General features: G+C 38.1%; 1 protein-coding gene across 11 annotated transcripts in view; it reads left to right on the top strand.

Annotated features, from left to right (window-relative positions):
- LOC106032217 (uncharacterized) overlaps nt 1-20,189 on the top strand; it is a 170,672-nt gene that overhangs the window by 134,951 nt on the left and 15,532 nt on the right. For 9 of the 11 annotated variants that reach the window (XR_010831496.1, XR_010831494.1, XR_010831497.1 and 6 more), the window contains 2 exons: nt 9,939-10,070; nt 13,695-13,814. The gene's annotated coding sequence lies outside the window, so the exon portion shown is untranslated. Of the gene's footprint in view, nt 1-9,938; nt 10,071-13,694; nt 13,815-13,870; nt 18,628-20,189 lie in introns of those variants that run through there. The other 2 variants (XM_066996722.1, XM_066996720.1) reach the window with 2 other exon arrangements.

Raw genomic sequence — 20,189 nt, 5'->3', positions numbered from 1 at the left:
GGGACCCAATGCTGCTGCCCCTGAATACCGGTGAGTCTAATTGACAACAGGATGTGCCTGTACTTTATGTTAAGAGAACCAAGCCCTCATCACAGCCAGCCAGGCTGGAGCAATAAAACTCAGACTTCATATTCTTGCTCTTCAGTCCTTGAGATACAGGAATCCCTAGTTAGCAATATCTCAGATTACCTTTAGTATTATTTGCAATATATAATAATGAAAATTAGTACCAATATTTATACCAGTTCATTTAAGCCGTTAATCCCATTGAAGCTAATTTCACCAGTTTTAAGGTTTAAGACAATTACTTGTTAATTTCTAAGGCTTAATGTGTGGGTTGTCACCTTACTGTGGAATACACCATGCTGTGAGGGATACAAAGGTGCCTTGACTGAAATCCTTGCTTAAGGCCAGTGTTTAAAGCAATTCAGAGCTGGATCATTTTCTATTGTTTTGCCATTCATCCTTTTCTCTGCGGAAGGCAGAAGTAGTCTTGTTTGTCACTCTGTTATTAATGAGGGAAACAGAAGATAATGCAACAGTAACTGAGCAGGCAAAAACAATTTATCTCTTTCGTTGAAGTTTCACTTGGAAAGCAATTATCTTGTTCTTGGGAGTAAAGATCCTCAGGAGCAGAATATGAAGAAAACTTCTAGGTTAAGCCTGTGGCTACTACTTAGCCACAAAAAAGGAGGTGGTGTTGAACAGCAGCAGTGAGACAACTAGCTTTCTGGGTTTGGTTACTTCTCAAAGCTGCAGAGGGAGAAGCATTTTGTTCCCACAAGAGCAGGAAGGAGTGGGGGCAAGAGTGGGTGCATAGACTTACAGGAGATATCAGACTACAGGAATCATTCAGGAAAATCTTCATCGGTTGCTTGGAGGATATCCATGCCATCCCTCATAGACCATTAGAGGAAGGCAGAGTCACAGCCTGACAGATAATCCTGCCAGACTACACCACTGCTGTTTCATTCCACCCAGTCCTTCCTTTTCTAGGTCTCTGTTTCCTCCCACCCATAAATTTATTTCTCTGCCCAAGAAGCCTGCAAAAGTGAGATCTGTCTCCAAGAGGGAAGTCAATAATAAATAAAAAAATGACCAACCAAACCCTTTTCTAGCCTGACCATACCAATTCAGTTCAGCATGCTGCACACCACATCCAGGGAGAACAGCACAGCATGGAAATACCACTGACTCAGTTGTAACAGACTGCTCTAACATGCACTCTGACCTCTTATGTGGAAGAGATATGACTTGAGCATTCACAGCTTGTTTCTTTGAAATGAAACAGTGAAACCCATGAAAACTGACTTTTTTTTTTTTCTGAAAAAAAGATAGACTATATAAGACAAATACTCCAAATGTCTTTTTGAGCACAGGAGCAAGTTTACTATGAGAGTATGCATGTGCATTACTGATCACAGGCTAGTAGCATCACTGGATGCAGTGATGATCCAGGTGGGTGAACTGCCCACTGGTTGACTAAGTTTCATCAGATTGAGGCTAGAGTTTAGCTTGCATTTTTGTCTTTTGGCAGCAGCACAGACAGAAACCCCTGCTTCCTCTCTTTGTCCTCCACCAGTCTGACAAACGATGCTGTAGTAGCATATATGAACAGCCAGGGTAGAGACTGAGGTAGTGAGGACCGCTTAGTAATAGCCTGAAGAGCACAGCTGCTGAATGTGTAACTAAACCCTATGCCTGGATGTTTTAGGTCTAATTTAGGGGCCTTGAAAGTTGTGATGACAATTTTGGTATCAATTGTGTCATTAAGGATGTGTTGGATCTGTAGTTCATCCACTCCTTCAGGATAAGGGGAAGCATGGTGAAACAGTGTTATACTTCTCATCCTGCTTTATGGCTAATCCTGTTTTTTCTGAAGAGCATGAACTGTAGAGTCTATGAATGAGCAAGCACATCTATTTTATCCTGCTGCTTAAAACCCAGTCTAGCCTTGCAAGCATTGTTTTGAGCAGCTGACAGTCAAACTGTACCAGTCTACAGTAGTTTTGAGTGATAATGTCGTGATCTCATGCCCCATGCATGTTGTTGCCCTTTTCTTCTTCTTTTTTAATCAACTATTCTCCTGCTAAGCTATGTCAGTGATGACAGAAGAGTGGGTCAGTAGTGGAAAGGAAGCAATAGAAATTGGATGGCAGCACTTTCTAAAAACGCTGATCCCTTCTGTTCTGAGTAACAGAGTATGTATTGAGGTAATGCATCATTCAGTGATTGGCTAGAGAAACATTCCATTAGGTTATAACTGAATGGAGAAATTATTTCAATAATGTTATGCCTTTACTTAACAAAGTAAAAAATACAAGTGTACTCTTTATGCCCTCTTTATTTGGCCTGTTAAGAAAAGCATAGCCTGTCAATCAAGAAAAAAGCTTCCAATTGTGTAGGCTGTTAGAATCATTTCATTAATAACATGTGTTTACTACTGGGAGAAGCAGACTCAGTGTGCTAAGATTTTGTTTGTCAGTCAGTCATTGGAACCCCACTGTTAATCGCATACAATGGTTTGTGGTTATGCCACAATTTAACCCAGGTTTAAAAATACAAACTAGAGCCTTGGTGGTCTGCTGAGAGCAGTGAGTGAAGCAAAGGTATTGGTTGAACCTGCCTTGTGGGCTGCTGGCTTGGAGTACTGTGCGAGCTAATCAAATTTATTAACTTGAGTCATGACTAGAATGCATATACTGGTGAGTGTGGGTGGGTGCACCCAGGTTGGACTACGTTTTGGCTGCTTTCTGCAAGGAGGAAGAAAAGCCTCCTTTGGCCTCCTTTCCACAAAGACAAATTGGAAACAGATACCTGCTCGATTTTGGGATCTCTGGCAGTCTAATAAGAAAAAGGTATTTTTTTTTGTTGTGGCTTTTATTTATTGATGTAGAGAATTGATTAGAAAAAAATCGAAGGAGATTCAAAGCTGAATACCAATGGTATTTGGAGCATATATGTCCCTGTCTTATCAAATTGCCCCCAGCGTGCCACTTTAATAGTAATATTAAAGGCAGAGTCTCTGGCTCTGCAATAACAAGGACTGAGTGTGATTGCCAGAAAAGGGAGAGGCATTTGGCTACTAAGAAGGGGAATACTGGAGAGATGGTTGTGTATCTTTATATGAATCTTGACCTTCTGGCTAAGATAGAAAGAGACATAGCAACGAAACCATCTTTCTTAATTATAGCTAGTGTATGGTAAGCTAAAATTCCTGTTTACCACAGCATTATGGAAAGTATCATTCATAACTGCAAAATTTGTAATACTCTGTGAAGGATATATTCATCTCCAGAGAGAATTATATCCATTTCTCTGCGTTACTTGCAGCCTATGATATTTTGTAGGAACCTCTTCCAGATTTAGAGCAATGTAAATGGTATTTTTAAATGACATCTTTTGGATAAAGTAAATCTCATGCATTTTTATTCAAATAAAATATCATTAGCCTTGATTCTTTTATACTATGGAAAGATTTCATAGTTTCATTTATCCTAATCATTGAAATTATAAGTAGTCTAATTGTGATAATTTTGAATTAATTCCTGAAGGCAGTGGAAAATTCGCCATTGTTTTAATTTTGTTTATTTATGTTTCAGATATTTAGGTTATTAATATGCATTATATCAATATGTTACAATTTCTTACTAAGAAATTAAATTAGATCAAGTAACTTGTACTAAAGAAAGCCTTAAGCCTGAAAATTTTTGTGTGTTGGGCAAGGTTAGATTTCTCTCTTACACTAGCAGTGAGATGAGACCATCCTTTGCACACCAGGTCATATTCCACAGCGAATCCATCCTCTTCTCCCCCTACCATCTCTACTACTAACAGTATACACCACGACATACTCTTTTTCTGTTTTTATGGGAGCTAAACGGGGGTTTGGAACTGAACAGCATCTGCGACTGCTTGAACTGTGGTAAAGAAGCAAAAGACAAGTGCTAATAAGAGGTGAAGAGATGAAGACTGAAGCATCCTTACACCCAACCATAAATCTGCACCTACTATAACTATTAAAGTCAGTGGGAACATTGTTTGTGGTGGCCTTTTGGGTAAGACTGCTATATAAACATCTTCTTCCGCCCAATAGCAGCGAATTATCTTTAAAAAAAAATCTGGCACATGGACCTTATTTGCATTTTGTCTGCATTGAGTCCGACTGTTCTTTTAAAGGGTATTTAATTGTTTTTTTGTGTGTATGCGTTTTAAAGGTTCCTGTATACAAAGTAGTTCAGTGGCAATATGCAGATAAAATTCAGACTTGTGTTGTACTGTAAGGAAGTATTTTACAAGGAATGTTTTTAGCAAAATGGGGAAGATTTTATGGGTTAATTGCTCTTCAGAGATTTAATACTGTTTATGTGTCCTGTGAAATAAATTTCAGTATTTAAATTAATTGGACTTAAGTCTATGATATCCCCAGTCATGATGGCCTAGCATGGCATGGTATCTGAAATGTTGTAGCAATAACTCCAAGTTAGGTGTCGGCGAGACATACGCATATACTGACTACAGTATAGTTTCAAAAAGGCTGGCATAGGCGACATCACTAGTGCATGATGACAGAACCAACATTTGGAGAAATTCTGTTACTCCCACGAGAGTTAGCAATGGTACTTAGATATCATGGTACTTCATCCAGCAGTTCTTGAATAAGAGCCCCATAGTTGAAAACAGATGTCTTCCTGATGAGCAATATACATGATCTCTGATACCCATTCCACCAGGGTCACTCATTCTTTCCACAACATATGTTGACCATTCCTTTCCTTTTCTTGTAAACAGTATTAAACCATGAGTGAAGCAATGGCTTTTAAGCAACTACAGCTAATGTCAAATTTAGTAATTTCTGTCTTCCAGATCCAGTGTATCTATGTCCAGTCATGATTTTCCCTTTGTTTCTCTACTCAGGATCTAACTTACATTTTAGAAAATGTTCTAAATCAGAAGAGGGGAGAGGGTGAGAAAGAGAAAGGAAAAAAAGAACATCTAGGCTTAGCCATACTTGGAAAAACATGGTTGTGTTAATCACCACTATCCTTGACACCTGGGATGTGTCCATTCTGCAAAATCATTATGTTAACTTGATCATGGTGTTGGACTAATTGAGGTGAGTTAACTGTGGAAAACTAAACCAACAAAGTCAAAAAAAATAAAAATCAGGAAATATTTTAACCAAATTTTCATCTTTGGTTTAGCCACAGTCAGTTTATAGGCTCTGTTTGTTTTAGCTCTTACATAGATTTACATGGTAGATAGCACCTATTATTGTACATGGCGGTCCGTGATAGTCAGATCTGTGTAGTCTATAAGTTTGCATTTTTCAACGTTTTATGTTTTCCATTCTTGTTTTGATACGTTCACTGTTTTTAGAAAAACTACAGCTTTGTGACTGAAAATCTCATTTGCACATTGTTAACACTTTGAAAATCACTGTTGCTGACAAAATGTACCTGTAAAAAATGCAAATGAATGGGTGCTTATCCTCAGGTAGATGCAATTGCAGACAAGGATAAAACATGTTCACTTACATGGCAGAATGTGTGGTCGGTTGGTACTCCATGCATATTACCTTACCCTGCACACATAGAGTACTGGCTGAACTTCACACATTGCTGTCACCTATTTATACAACAGGTTTTTTTCTAGACCACACAGACATGTCCTTTAGAAATGTTTCATATCAAGGAAACAGGAACGTTAATTAGGAGATACCAAAGAGCACTATTGCAGATCATACTTCTAGGGGTTTATTATATGCATGTTGATATTTTAGAAACTGCGTTTGTTCTTAGTTGTGTGTTGGTATGTCAAAATCTTACCAGTTAAGTCTTCTTTTCCTCTTAACATCCTCCTTTTTCTATCAGCTGAAAATGCTTAGCTTCTGTGTATAGGAACAATCCTACTTAGACTATAGGTTCTTGTACGCCACTATATATTCCTTCACATTGGCTAACATTGGTGTTTGTCTAGAGGTGCAGAAGAGCAAGGATAGAGCTTTGTTTTATCAGAATACCATCTCAAACTCCACTAATTTGTGACCCAGGGACTTTGTGTGCAAGGGGTAGAGTAACTGTATTTAAAATCACTAGAATTTCCTTCTGTTTTTACTAGAATTTACTTTCCTGCATTTTTTTATTGTTATTATTTATTTAACTTTCAGCATCCAGAAGATACTGCTGTCAAAGAATCAGGTGCTTGTATTCATTTTGAACCTACTGTTTTCTTAGGATTTCATCCTGGATTTTGTATTATAAGAGACAATGAATAATCCTGTTCCCTATTTACCTTCTCTGTGCTATTTATTTTATACAATATATATTCTGTCCATGAGTTGTCTTTTTTTTTTTCTAATCAGAAGAGTTCTAGACTATTTAATCATTTCTCGTATGGAGGCCATTCCATGTGTTTCACCATCTATCCTGCCTTCCTGTGAAACTTTTCTGATTCTATTATTAGCCTAAGAGATGCTGGGAACAAGAGCAGCATGTAGGATTCCAGATGGATTCCCCATGGATTAACACAGTTGCATGATTATACTCTGTGTTTTATTCCCTGTGTATTTCTTTTGATAACAAATCTTAAAAGTCTATCTGATTTTTGAGCATTGAGGTGGTGTTTACTTATAAGTGTTTATTCTAAATCAAAAATCCTAAGAGTTGACAATCACCAAAAATCTAATTCCTGAGTGTTAACAATCAGCTAAAAATATATCATTTAAATATCAAATTAAGGTTCTGTTGTCTCGGCATCATTTTACATTTATCAACATTGAATTTCATTGCCATTTTATCACCCGTTCATTCACATTGATAAGACTTTCCTATAGTGAGACCCCATTTCTGCTACCTTGACATTGCATCATCAGCAAACTGTTCACCCCTTTTCCAAAGCATTTATAAATAAGTTAAAGCATGTCCTGGCACAGAGAACTGCAACACTCCTTTTATATTCATCCTCCAATGGAAAGCTCACTTGTTCACTCTATTTCCTACGTTTTAACTAGTTCTTTCATCCGTATAGAGATATTGATACAGGCACTACCCAAACTCTTCATCGTCTTGCTTTCAGATGAAATAACTTGGCTATTTAAAGTGCTAGATAAAGATTAAAAAACAACCACAAGTACTAGTAGGGAAAGACAACGATTCCTTCCTCTCACAATATGCCATTAAGGCCCCCATTGCCCAGAAATTCAAGGAAGTCTGGTCTCCACTCATAGATTTATGTACACGTTTTAGAGAACACAGCTTTGAGGATTCTTTCTACCCTGCAAGGTGAAAAGGATTAAAAACGGTGTACGTTTCTGGCTCTGTAGTAAGGTTCAGTCCCTTCAAGTCACTGCGTCAGTGCTCTCCTCTTCATAGGAAGTAGCCCAACAACTTTTGACAAGCAAAAGTTGCCACTATAGATTCACCAGTTGTTCACAGAGCTTTGCAGCCTTGCATCTATCAGCAGCTCTATTATCACATGCTCAAGAAGAATTGTCTGGAATTTGACCTTGCGTACTTACATATACTGTATGTATATATATATATTTTATACATGCACATGCATGCACACACATGTATATGGAAAGCTCAGTGGAGAATTTTTACTTAAATACTAGGCTGCTGCCATATGCTCTTACTCTAATGCAACTGTGAATAATACAAATGTTTCTAATCTTTTTAATATATTTTGCCAAACACAAAACAAATAACACATTTCAGGTTGCCTTGTAAAAGAAAAGAGAGTGAAATCCTTTGGCTGAAATGCGTATCAAAGCAAATATATTTAGTAGGTTCTTAAATGAAATTGAGTGGGGTGAACAGCAAGCATAGTTACCCTTTGGTTTTTAACTCTGCCTTAGTGTAAACAGGAGTTTGTTTGTTTTTTCCCCTATTTGATCCTTAGATTTGTTCTTTGTTTTGCACATTGTATTAATTTTGTAATTAGCATTCCTGGAAAAAGAATTGAATCTACAGAATTTGGATTCCATTGCCAGAAAAAATATGGGTCAAGGAAGTCAAGCTGTAAATACCTTTTATTGTGTTTGTGTGTGTATGGATATGACCAAAAAATCCACCCATGAAGAACTTACCAGTTGTTGTTGGTTTTTTTTAAAAAAAAAAGCAACCACAAAGAACATCAACAAACGGTTACCAATAGCCAAAAGAACAGATTTATACATGGTACTTGCAAGATATCCATAACCCATTTGAAGCAGAATCCAGTTGAAATAAGCCTACTTTTAGGGCTTCTGGAACAGCCGACATGGTCTTTTTCTTCTACATTTAGTGAGATTTCCCCATTTTCCCATTTCTGAATTTCAAGCTTTGAATTTTAGAGGCGGGAAGAACAAAGGAAAATAATTTGCAATTTTTTGCAAAATTAATCCAAATTGTTTTTGTCTTTATCACCAATTCTGCATTTCACTAAGAACATTTTAATATAAGACGGTCTGTTCAGAGAACATGCAAAGGGGCTCCAAAACAGCCATGTGTGGAATGGTAAAAAAATTACAGGATCTGTACAACCTAAGACATTCTCGCAGCTTTGAATGTTCTAAGGTTCAAGACTCAGATCTGTATCTTTCATAGAATTTAGCACTGTATATGTATTTATAAATTATTATACTAATGATAATTGGATAAGCAAGGATTTTGGAACACAAAAGGAGTGTGAGGATCTGACAGTGTGACATCTGAAAGGCAGGTTATCACAGCGACACATGGATATATGTAAGTGCCTGCCGACTTTCATTTTCTCGATCTTTCATTATGCTGTGAGTACTAGAACTTTCCTGACTTGGGATTTATGAACTTGCACCCAAAAAGGGTTCTTCACCACTTAATGCCTCTGTCAGCTCAGCTCTAGGGTGAGCGTCCTGTATCAGGGATGGCAAGCTGGTGCACTACTGAAGGACTTGTCCTCTGATTAAAGATAACTAGTATACTCATCTAGTTTTGCCTCTGTAATATATAAATGTTGATGTGCCCCTGTTCTGTTTAATATGGAGAGAAATAGCAAGCCAGTTATTTGCCAAAAAGCACAGAGCATATGGCATATTTAAGTGGGACCTACCAAGGTTTCAGTACATAAGAAGTTCACTTTTATTGGAGATCATGTATACATGTTCTGTGGCCAGTACAAAAACTAAGATCCGTTAGAGTACATGTCAGGTATAAAATGCTTATGTGCCCTTCTGTTTTTGCTCTTCCGACCTTTCCCTTGCGTCAGAACAATTTACCGTAGATACAGAGGTGGTTCCATGTGGGCCCTATGCTCCCAGTCTGTACTGGGAGTTTGCACACACAGAGCAATGTTTGACTAATAATTCTAATTTATAAACCATCAACAATCCTAAAAACAGATTAGCCAGCGAGGACTTTTTGTGACAAATACCATGGCACTTTTCCACACCGAACCACATAAAAGGACTCTGGGTCAGAAAAATGCATTCATTTAGGATCAAGTCTAGCAGAAGTCCCACGATTGCCAATGGAACAAGAATAACACCCCTGTTGCCAGACTTTTTCTAGGCAGTGGGTGGCCATGGATATAGTGCTGTCCCTTCCCCCACCAACAGTCTCTGTGTTACAAGTTGATTTCTGTTGAAGTCCAGCAACTACACAGTCTCAGGATAGCTGGATATCAGCCTGTACTTGCATTCCTGCTTTGACTGCAGGGGCTCTGACAGCAAAGGTAACCGTGATGGTTAACTTCACTCCTGGTATGGCAGAAGTCTGGTAGAAAACCTCAACAACTTTCTTTGGAGATGCATGCTGAAGTCTGCAAACAAAGCACACAGGGAGTGCTAAGCCACCTCTGTCACCTCCCTGATGTTGCAGAGCTATGTGTGCTCTGTTCTTAAGTCTGAGCAGTTTACGTGGGCCAAAAGTTATGCTGACTGACTCAGCAAGCCCAAGCTCTTATTCTTCTCTTGTTAGGAACAAGAACCGTGAGCAGCCAGATTCCTCTGAGCCAGCGTGGTGATGGCTGCAGCCTCTTCTCTCCTTGAGCACAGACGCAGACCCAGCTGAGGGGAACTACTTGCAAGCTGTTGAGGGAGCCACAAATGCGTAAGTAAACCAACTCACTCTGTGAGATTAGTGCAAAGCAGGTAAAGAAAGGCCAAGACTTGGGAAACATGTTGATCCACTGTGGAAACCAGCTACTTAGAGGAAAAAGTCAGGAAACTGATGCACTTGGCCTCTATTGGATTCACCAGTTTGAGCATATGTTCTCCTAATCAGAATGCTATTTTCCAACTGAGCAGAGCTTTCTAATCAAGCAGACATTTTTAAGGAAAAAAACAACAACAACAACAAAAAAAACCAAACAAAAAACACAAACAAAAAACCCCACAAAACAGAAAAATTGAAATAAAAGCATAATTTTGGAAGATGATGAAAGTTAAGAAAATGGGAAGGGACCAGAGGCATAAAATATTATATTTGCCAGGTCCAATATTTACTTCCTCTAGTTCCAGAGCTATATGATGGGTGGATGAAGGTAAATGAGCCTTGTTTATAGTAGATTTATGTAAATACAGAAGAGCTTTTCCAGGACCTACATATATTCAACAAATATGCAAACTGCCATGACTTATTACAGGAAAAATGTCAAAAGCTTCCCTGGGATCAGCTAAGGAAAAATCCTTGGTTCTTCAAACCCAGCCACATAGCCCTATCTCGTATGCTAGTACCCCTACATTCTACTGACACCCACATCCACAAAAGCATGGAATGAGCCTACTAATATAAGTGTCAACGTATCTGGATGTTTTACTCGAAGGGTGAAGTTTAGGGCCCACTCTCATGTCATTTGAAGCCAACTTCTGTCTTTCAGGGGCTTATTCATAAACTACATGCTTCAGTTCAGTGATGACTTTTCAGTCACACTAATTCAGACTTTTTCCAAAAGGATTGGTCCCATCCATCTCTTCCTGTATTTGCTGTGTTGTGCCAGCATCAGCATTTGCACCCACATAACACAGACTTCACTGCCTACAGGATACAGGCAACAAGAAACTGATCCAGCTGAAAACTAACATGTGGTTGTGGAGACCTATATCTCAAAATCCAATATGCAACTCCCTTTCTTCACTGGTACCGGCCTTTTTATGAATGCAGTGAAAAAAAAATGTGTTTGTTTAATTAAATCCAGTTCAGACTTACCAAATAAATACTGTGGGCAATGAAGACCACATCTGGTATGTACTGATGCTACTTTGTACTGGTGGGTTGCCCAAAAGTAGCAGAAAGCAATTAGATTTGCCTCACGGTGAATCCCCATTCAGACACAGCTCTCAGCTGTTGGTGGCGTTTCATCCCCTCTCCCATGTGTTTTGGCCCTGGTATACGAGATACCTTTTGGTAGGCACGGGCATGGCACTGCTGGCATAACCAGCCACATTGTGCTCCAGCAGTGCTCGGGTGACATTTGCTCTTGGCTAGCAGGAGAAGAGGGAGGATGAGAAAGGGGAAAAAGCCCACGAGCAGAAGCGGCAGGAGCTCACCGGAAAAGACCCTCCACCAAGTTCTGTGTCCCAGATCTGCTGCCAGACTCACAAAGCTTCACACAAACCCTTGATAGTCTTCCCTGCTGAGCTGAGCTGTCTTCCCTGCGTACCTTTGATCATAAGTAGTGCTTTAACTTGTATGCCATAGTGTTCTTATTTTCTCTTGCTAATCCAGGGGTGTATGTGATGTGGATAAGATTCACATATAATCTCACATTCTTTTCAGAAGGATGTGGAAAAGTCAGAACATAGCTAGAAGTGTCATTGCGTTTGATTTTTCTTTTCATTAACTGTATAGGAGATGCTATATGTAGGGTATTGTAGACCAAAGTTTTTAACACTGCATTTAAGTACACCTTTCACACAACTCATAAAGCAGATTTCCAATAGCTGTAATGTTAAACTTGTCTCCTTGGATGCAATGGAAAATGTGACTTTCATGCTTTTCTGTATGTTTACAGCATCATAAATAACACACAGATCTGAAGTGTTTTAAGTACACCAATATGCTATTTTAAACAAAGTAGTGAAAATATGTAGCATACAGTGTCCAGTTGTTTTTACTTCTTTCAAGAGTAAGATTTCTCCTGCCTGCTTAATTTTTAACTTTGCGTAGCTTTAAAAATTCTTTATGTACTGCACCTCAAAGTGAAAGGAGTTCAAAGTTAGATTAAACCTAGGTGAAAAAAGCAAGCATGAAAATACCCTGTGTGGTATTTCTGCTTAATGCAGATTGCAGGGCTCACAGAGTTTCAATAGACTTTTCACCAAAATTCAACCTGTGATAGCTTAATATCCAAAATCTTATGAAATCCTTTCACAAACCAAAATATTTTGATATTTAGCATGGGAAGAACTTTCAGCATTCCAAGAAGACTTTTTGTTAGGTAATAGTTTGATTGCAGTCTGTCTCCATAATTGCAGTGCTATGTTTATTACACTGTAGCACTTCAATGCTTTTATAAGATGAATCATTGCTAAAAAAAAATGCTTTGTATTTCAGATGTTGTTAGTATCGTGCATTATATAAATAGCTTAGAGAGAACACAGATTTGACAGTTGATAAATTTAGATATTGATCTGGTAAAAATATTTTAAGTAAATAGCCATTTTCTTGAGGTTAAAAGATAGATATGTATTCTCTAGGGATTGCTGAGCATTTCTGTGCCTCTTTGCATGCATAAGGACTTGGGGGGGGGTTGTCATAAGCGTCACTCAGAAATGGAAAGTCTGAATGTATTAAAAGATGGTGTGGTCTCTTACTCAAAAATGCAATTGGTGTTCTTGAACGTTCTGCTTCAGTGAACCCTTCACACACCACACATGGAACCAGTAAAGGAGCACTGTTTCTTTCTTGAAATGGGCCATGCTGTTTCGTTTGAAACAACATGTGTTTCTTCTGGGTGTTCTGTGGTTCTGTCTCAACAACATTACTCAGAGCTCAAATACAGCAGGTATCAGCCAAGGAATTTTCAAGTATCAGATGGACGAATAAATCATATTTTCAAGAGACACCATCCCTTTCAGATAGATACATAGCTATACATCTGAGACATATCGTGCTTGAAAGAAGTAGTTTAATCTTCTCACTCTTACAAAAACTGAGATGCCAAAGGACTTCCAGTAACAACTTAAATGAAAGTCACAGGAGAGGGATAGAGGCCTCTGCATTGCTGAGGATCATAAAACCAGTCCCTTTCCCCGTGTCTGTACCACTGGTGACCTCTAGTGCCCAAGGAAGAGAACAGGTATTCAAAGTTCCTGCAAAGTATTTCTTTCCAAGAACACGAAATGCTGTAACGTCCATTTCTTCAGAGTTTCACTCTGACATGGCTTTCATTTTGCAATATTTTAAGTGCAAAGTAGTGATATAGAAACATCGTGAATTTAATTAATTTTAAGCTTCATTAACAGCAAAGAAGTATTTCACAAATTTCCTACTGCAAACTATAAGATACATTTGTTCACCTTCTTAATTTATTTTGCTGTCTTGGGATTACTGACAGGAGTATCTTCTCAGGGGAAGCAAAGAGATTTACGCTAATTGTAAGAATATAGAAAATTGTTTGTTTGTAAAAATGAACACAACAATGTAGTACAAAGTTTGCCAAATTCTGCTGCAGAATACATCTGAAAGCTACTTACTGTGCAAGAATATTCATATTTGGATCATCTGTTTCAGGTATTTGTTACTTCCTCACTCTGTGAAAAGGAACCAAACCTCCATTGGAAATGCCATGCTTCAGCCAGTGCAGACTGCAATGCAGAGGCTCAGAATGTCCTACAAACGAGACTTAGAGAGGTAATGTTATTAGCCAGTTGGAATTTAGCCAGAAAAATGGTGTGCCTCAGTATTCACTGATAGAAATACTGGTCAAAGACCACAATGGTTCAGAGCTTGAGATTTTAGTTATTATGATGCATAGCAGACTGTGGCATAAGATCAACCTGTTGTTTCCTATGGGAAAACGTAAAGATAGGAATATGTATCTTATGTATTTCTTTCACAACAATATTGGTGAACAGAGATCAAACTGCAAAGCAATTCTGAACTTCCTAGGTATCCTGTCATCTATGGAAGCTATGGGCAGCTACAAAGGTCCAGGCACTCCACGACACTTAGGCAAAGAGCCTTGGCAGATCTCACTTCTGAAGGATGTTTGGATGCCTCCCTTGAAGTGAATCTCTTTACTTCACTCGGACTAAATAATGAGAAATTTTCTTTAGCTGATGTTAACTTGGTGATATATAAATAGCAGGTAGTCCCTATATAACAGTCTTAATAGAAGGGTATTAAACTATGTTCTGAGAGCAGCAGTACTAGAAAATGATATATGTATGTGTGTGAGTTAATAACAGATTGTATGCATTAATGCATTGTTGTTACGTATTTAAAAACAAAAACAAACCAAACCACAAGATAAAGTACAGAAATTATGTATTACAGCAGGGCTGGAAATCTCAGATCTCTTCTTCCAAAACTGTACGCTAACCAGTATCAAGAAAAGTTTTGCTCTCTCATATTTTCCACCATTCTTAAACACTTCATTGCACGGTAATCCAGTTTTAAAAGAAAGACTCACAGTAGTCTCGTTGTTGTGCTAAAGGATGCTGGCAATGTGAACTTCAGTCTTCTCATATTGATGAAAGAATTGAATCTCTGAGTGCTCTGTTATAGAAGAGGTGGGCAGTTGTCCCTCTTCTCTGATTACCTTTTAAAAGAGAAGGGTCCTGAGATGGATACTTAATTAAAGATACTGGATGAATGAACACACCTTCTTGCAGCACTACGTCAAGAGGCTCAGGGTTGCAGAGAGCCAGCATGATCAACATTTCCTATGAGATGGTAGCACACAGTTCAGCGTGCAGGCCTTCATCTCACTCATCACCACACAGACATCAGCAGAGTTCTGGTGATTTCTCCAGAGATCAGATGTTTAAAACTCTTAGCTCTTTCAGTTGTTTATTGGGTCTGTCCTGAGAGGGCAAATGGCCTAGGGTCAGAGAACTTTAGCATTACAGTTATTGAGCATCTCTTGAGGAATACCGTGTGTATGTTTGTGTGAGAAAGAGAAAAAGAGTATGGGAAGAAAAGGAGGTCTGTACAAAAGCTGGTCTTCCCAGTAATATAAACCATGCCAAATCCATTTACACATATAGAGACATAAATGCAATCTTAAAATCTTTCTGTTGGGTGGCAAAGCCAATTACACGACTTCATTTCTGATGCAATTTGATGACTATGGGCAGTGAACACAGGCCACCTAGCTACAACCTTTTAAATTTTTCTGGTTTATGTAAGAACTTAGCAGGACATGAGTTACAGTAGCTTGCTACATACAAAGTACAGCAAACTTTTTTTAGTTTAATAACATCTCAGGATCCAGAACACAAGAAGCACACTTTTGGAAGCAGTACAGTGGTGCGACTTACTACTAGTGAGTATTGATTTATGTGTCACAGAAAGGGAAGTGCATTGTGTTAGTCAGCCTCTTTGCCCCTCAGAGCCTGTTCAGGAAGCGTAGTCCTTACTTGCAACACACAATCATTAGCTGCTTACAGATCTTCATAATCAACAGTCCTTCTACCCAGGCTTACATGTCCATCATGAAAATTTAGAAGTGGTGAATCTAACTAAGCCTTAAGCCCTATCCTCTGATAGGTGCAAAGTAAAACTATTATTTGGCTCCAAAAATAAAAATAACATTGTAGCTTCAAATTTGACATTTTATTTAAATTGAAAGTATTTCTTAAACTAAGTAGAATCTGAAGGTTGGGAATTTATTTTGAGGGCTAAATCACCATTATAAATGAATATGTAACACAGAGTAGCAGTACTCAAGTAATACATGTTCACTGCTGATGCTTTAAAGAAAAACTGTAGTGGGAGACATTAGTCAAGTACCTGAAGGCTGCGGGGTACCTTAGATCTATTCTAACAACAGTAGCCTATTCTGAGGACTCAGAGAAGATAATTCCTGCCTTTAAGTTTGTGTTAATGACTGATTCATTCACAGTCTGAGCCTGAATGAGAGTAAAATTCACAGGAAAAATCATGAGTGTGAGGATATAAGACCTAGTAGTTCTGAAACATTTTCCGTTGAAATCCAATTTCCTTCCAGGTGCAATTTGATAAAAAATGCAAGGAAAAATGAAGCATGTTAGGGTGCAGGAAGTGAGTCACTCACCATTCACAACCATCAAAAAATTAGGTTTCTAAGCATGTTCAAAAACATATATATTTTATATACATAAAGTACGTTTATATTTTATATTGTATATTGCATTTACATCAAAATGTATAGCTATCCTCCTGCTTAACCTGAAAAAAATTAGGTATTCAATTGTATCAATAAACAAGGTAAAATAAGATTAACATTCTAGGTAAAATTTCCTCTTCTAATTTAAATCATAATTCAAATTTGTAATTTTGGCAGAATTGCCAGAGCTGCATTTGGTAAACTACTGGTTAGCAGAAGGAGCACAATGTGGAGGACAATTCTTGCTCTGCTCCTCTGTGGCTTAGAGCAGTAGAGATCCATTGCTGGTCTCTGAAAACTGTGAGTGAACAGACCCAAGGAGGATCCTTTCTGGGGGTCTCTATTGCCTTTTATTCTTCTGAATAACTGAGGGTACCTGAAAATTTTGGTTTTCAGGTCAGCTGAGAGCTGCGTAGACTTGCTAAATTTCATTGTTATTATTCTATTTTACTTGCACAGAATAACAAATCAGGCACAATGGAATTAATAAACTCAATTATGAAAAGGTTAAATTTAAAAATGTTGCAGCCATCTAAAAATGAAATGCTTTACTCTCTAAACATTCCTACTAAACATCTGGGAAATCTTAGCTTAAAAATAGTGCAGCAGGCACAATGGAAAATCCTTGAGAGTGATGACAGCTCTGATTTCACATGTATTTATAATCCTGCACTTCGTTTATTTTCTTGGGATTTCTGAATTTGACATAGACAGATATCTGAAAATAACTGACATGCTAGCTGTCAGCCTCTCCTTAAAATGTGTGGTCAATAGATCAAGGGAACTAAAACACAAGGGGCTCAATGTTATTCTCCGTTACAAAATGCAGAGAGGATGAAGCATTTTATAGTTCCTGAATGAAATGCTCACGTGAAAAATAAATATCTGACAGTCTCTCACTTCAGCAACTTCTAGGTGGTGCTGAGTTCAAACTGCTACCTGCAGTTTGTGAATGAAGAACTATGCCACTGTAAAACAAACATGGAAACAAGAAAACTAGGGCAGTATGAAACGTTTGCTACAGGAGGGGAACTTTCATCTGCATTAGGCGTTAGGTTTTCACCAGGCATGTGAAAGATCCTTCCTAAATAAATTGGATCATTTTGTGGAATAACTTCAAGGGAATTTAATTCAATACACAGCTCAATCTCCTGTGTTTCTGTAGGCGTTATGGGGAATCCATAGTTTTGTCAGGCAGGAGAAACAGGACAGACCTAAAGAAAACTAAAACTGCTTTGAGACAGAAATCTTGCATTGTAGTCATCTGCAGTTTCTGGTATAAAAAGGACCATTTCTTCAAATTAAACACCATTTGCTGTCATAATACAGATAGATAGGACTCTGAGTTAATGTAAAATGCCAACATGTTATTTTCCATTCAAAAAGCAAAGATAATAAAATGAATTTTGAAGTCCTCCAAATGTGAGGTAGAATACAGCGATGATATCTGTTTGCTATCCACAATACTCAGACTTCTTTTGTGGTGTCAGTAGTTACGCCAAGGTAAGCAGGAAGAGGAATGAACTACTTACCTCCACTTCCTATATCCATTGGGCTCTGCATTTTTTTTTTTGAGAGAGAAACTACCTATAACTTACTGCAGATCAGACTAGGCAGAATTTCTTCCACATGTCAACTATGTTATTATGTTCATCAGCCACAGGGATTCAAGAAGTCTGCTCCGTTCAGTTATCTCAGTGTGGATGGTGACATTGTACAATGTGCAATGTCAGTATTGTACAGAGTACTGTACAAGTAAGCAACAAATGGCAACTAGCTCTGTGAAAACTTACCTGCAGAAGAGGGATCCTTGTTTCCCAGGGGGTTAAGCCCTACTTGTTCAAGGGAATAATTCAGAGGAAAATTCAGCAGGCTTGTCTGTAGACCTCCTCCTTGACCTCACTTAGGAAAAAAACATAACTGTGGGTGTACATGTGCATATTTATGTGTAACAGAAAAAGAGACCAGTGAATGATAATGCCTATGGCTTAATCTGCAGCAGCAATGATTTTTTATTGCCCTGTAGTAAGTATCTTTTGTCTTGGCAAAAGCTTGTTGGTTTAGGAGTTATCTCACTTTTTTAATAAGTAATAGAAGCTGCCTTGCAAGTATGTCACTAAATGTAGAACAATTTCTGTTTTAATGGTTATTATTTTTCTGAATCATAATTTTCTCTTCATACCAATTTGCTACTTTGCATCATTCCACGTCTCCAAGCCACACAGAGCATAGACATGCAAATCAGTGTGTGTGACACATGATGCAAAAATTGCTCTTTGCAATCATATGATACTTGAGAAGATTCTGAATATTTGGAAGGTTCCACACTACCGAAAACACTAACAATCTCATTCTGTAAGTACAACTTAACCTGCTATGTAAGGTGCAAGGCTGTGTCATTAATGCTGAGTCACACAAGTGCTTCCTAATGTATTCTTTTTTCAAATTAAGAGCTCTGTTTAGAAGATGGAAAGTATCATGCATTTATTTAACTTGACATAACATAGCATTACTATGAGGTACAGGGCAAATAAGAGAGTGTTTTTCAACTTACTACTTGGACTTTTCTGTTGGTATGCTATTCTGAAAAAAAAACAAAATTTTAGAACTACAGGCCATATGTTTCTTAAATGTTGTAACAAGTCATTGTCTGATCACATGACACTGAAGTCACTGGAAAAATACTTAACTCTTCAGACATTTTGCAAGTTGCTCCATAAGGATAAATTCGTACTATTCTGCAGTATTTATTGACAGGAACAATTATTATCAAAGACAGTTAATTTTTTTACAACATATAAAAGCTGGGGTTTTTATGCACAAATGTTGAGACAAGCTTTCTGCTCCATAGAGCTAGAAGGTTTCATTTAATGTTAAATGAATTATATAGGGTAACAAGATATGGAAAGACAGGGCAACTTCTATAATAGTAAAACACTGTACTTCCTCGCTTTTTGTTCTGCATACTTGATGGTATTATTACTTTTCACAGTTCATTTCTTCCAGGGCAGGATCAGCACATGCTTGCAATTAAGTCAACTACTGCAGATAACTCTTTTGTTATTGGTGATTAATATACTTACATGAAGAGTTGTTAAGTGCACTGATACTGGTTCTCCTTTCCATTACCTTCACTCAGCTGTACATTTGCCTAGCAGTCTGCTCTCACCTGAACTTCAGGGTGCTGAGAATGTGCTGCCAACATGAATACTGTCTATTTTCTTGGCTAATTATTTCTCTGTTGCCTGTACCTATATTTGCTGTCATTCCAGGCATCTTGAGGTGCCTATATGCGATTGTGTGACAGGAGACAGGAAAATGACTGCAAATGAGAATACGGAGGCGAGGAGGGTTGGAGTGAGAGTTCCAGATGTTTAGACAGCTTACTAGAAAGAAATGGACTGACAGAATGCTTCTTAATTTTGCAGTTTCATCAAAGAAGTTTACATGTGGCTTCCTGAAGCTTTTTCCCTATTTCTCCTTTTTTTTTTTTTTTTAATCTACTGTGGTTTGTCATACAGTGCACCTATTGCTGCTGTGGCACTTCTTAAAATTAGAAGAACAGATTCATTCTTTCACATCTGTTCTTCAGCAGTCAATAACCAGTCAGTGACAATTTCACTGACATTTTGGTATGGATTTCCTGTGGGGAAGGTCTGTATATGATACCACCTTCAGGGGGGACTGACGTTCCCCCTCATGGAGGAAGGAAGATACATTAACAGCCTGTCGCTCAGTACCTCACCTCTGCGCTTGAAAACAGAATTACAGTTGAATCTGAACTCACTGGCCTGGGGTCAGGTCAAATGAGTCATAAACACTGATTCAGGAAGCTGAGCTTGAATCCACATGTCTATAGACTATGCTATGTGTTTGGTATATAGAATCGGAGAGGCAAGGCTCAAGCACTTCTTAAG

Source organism: Anser cygnoides, chromosome 4 (genome assembly GCF_040182565.1).
Source record: "Anser cygnoides isolate HZ-2024a breed goose chromosome 4, Taihu_goose_T2T_genome, whole genome shotgun sequence".
Lineage (NCBI taxonomy): Eukaryota > Metazoa > Chordata > Aves > Anseriformes > Anatidae > Anser > Anser cygnoides.
The sequence above is the reverse complement of the archived record's forward strand: the minus strand, read 5'-3'. Positions and strand labels throughout refer to the sequence as shown.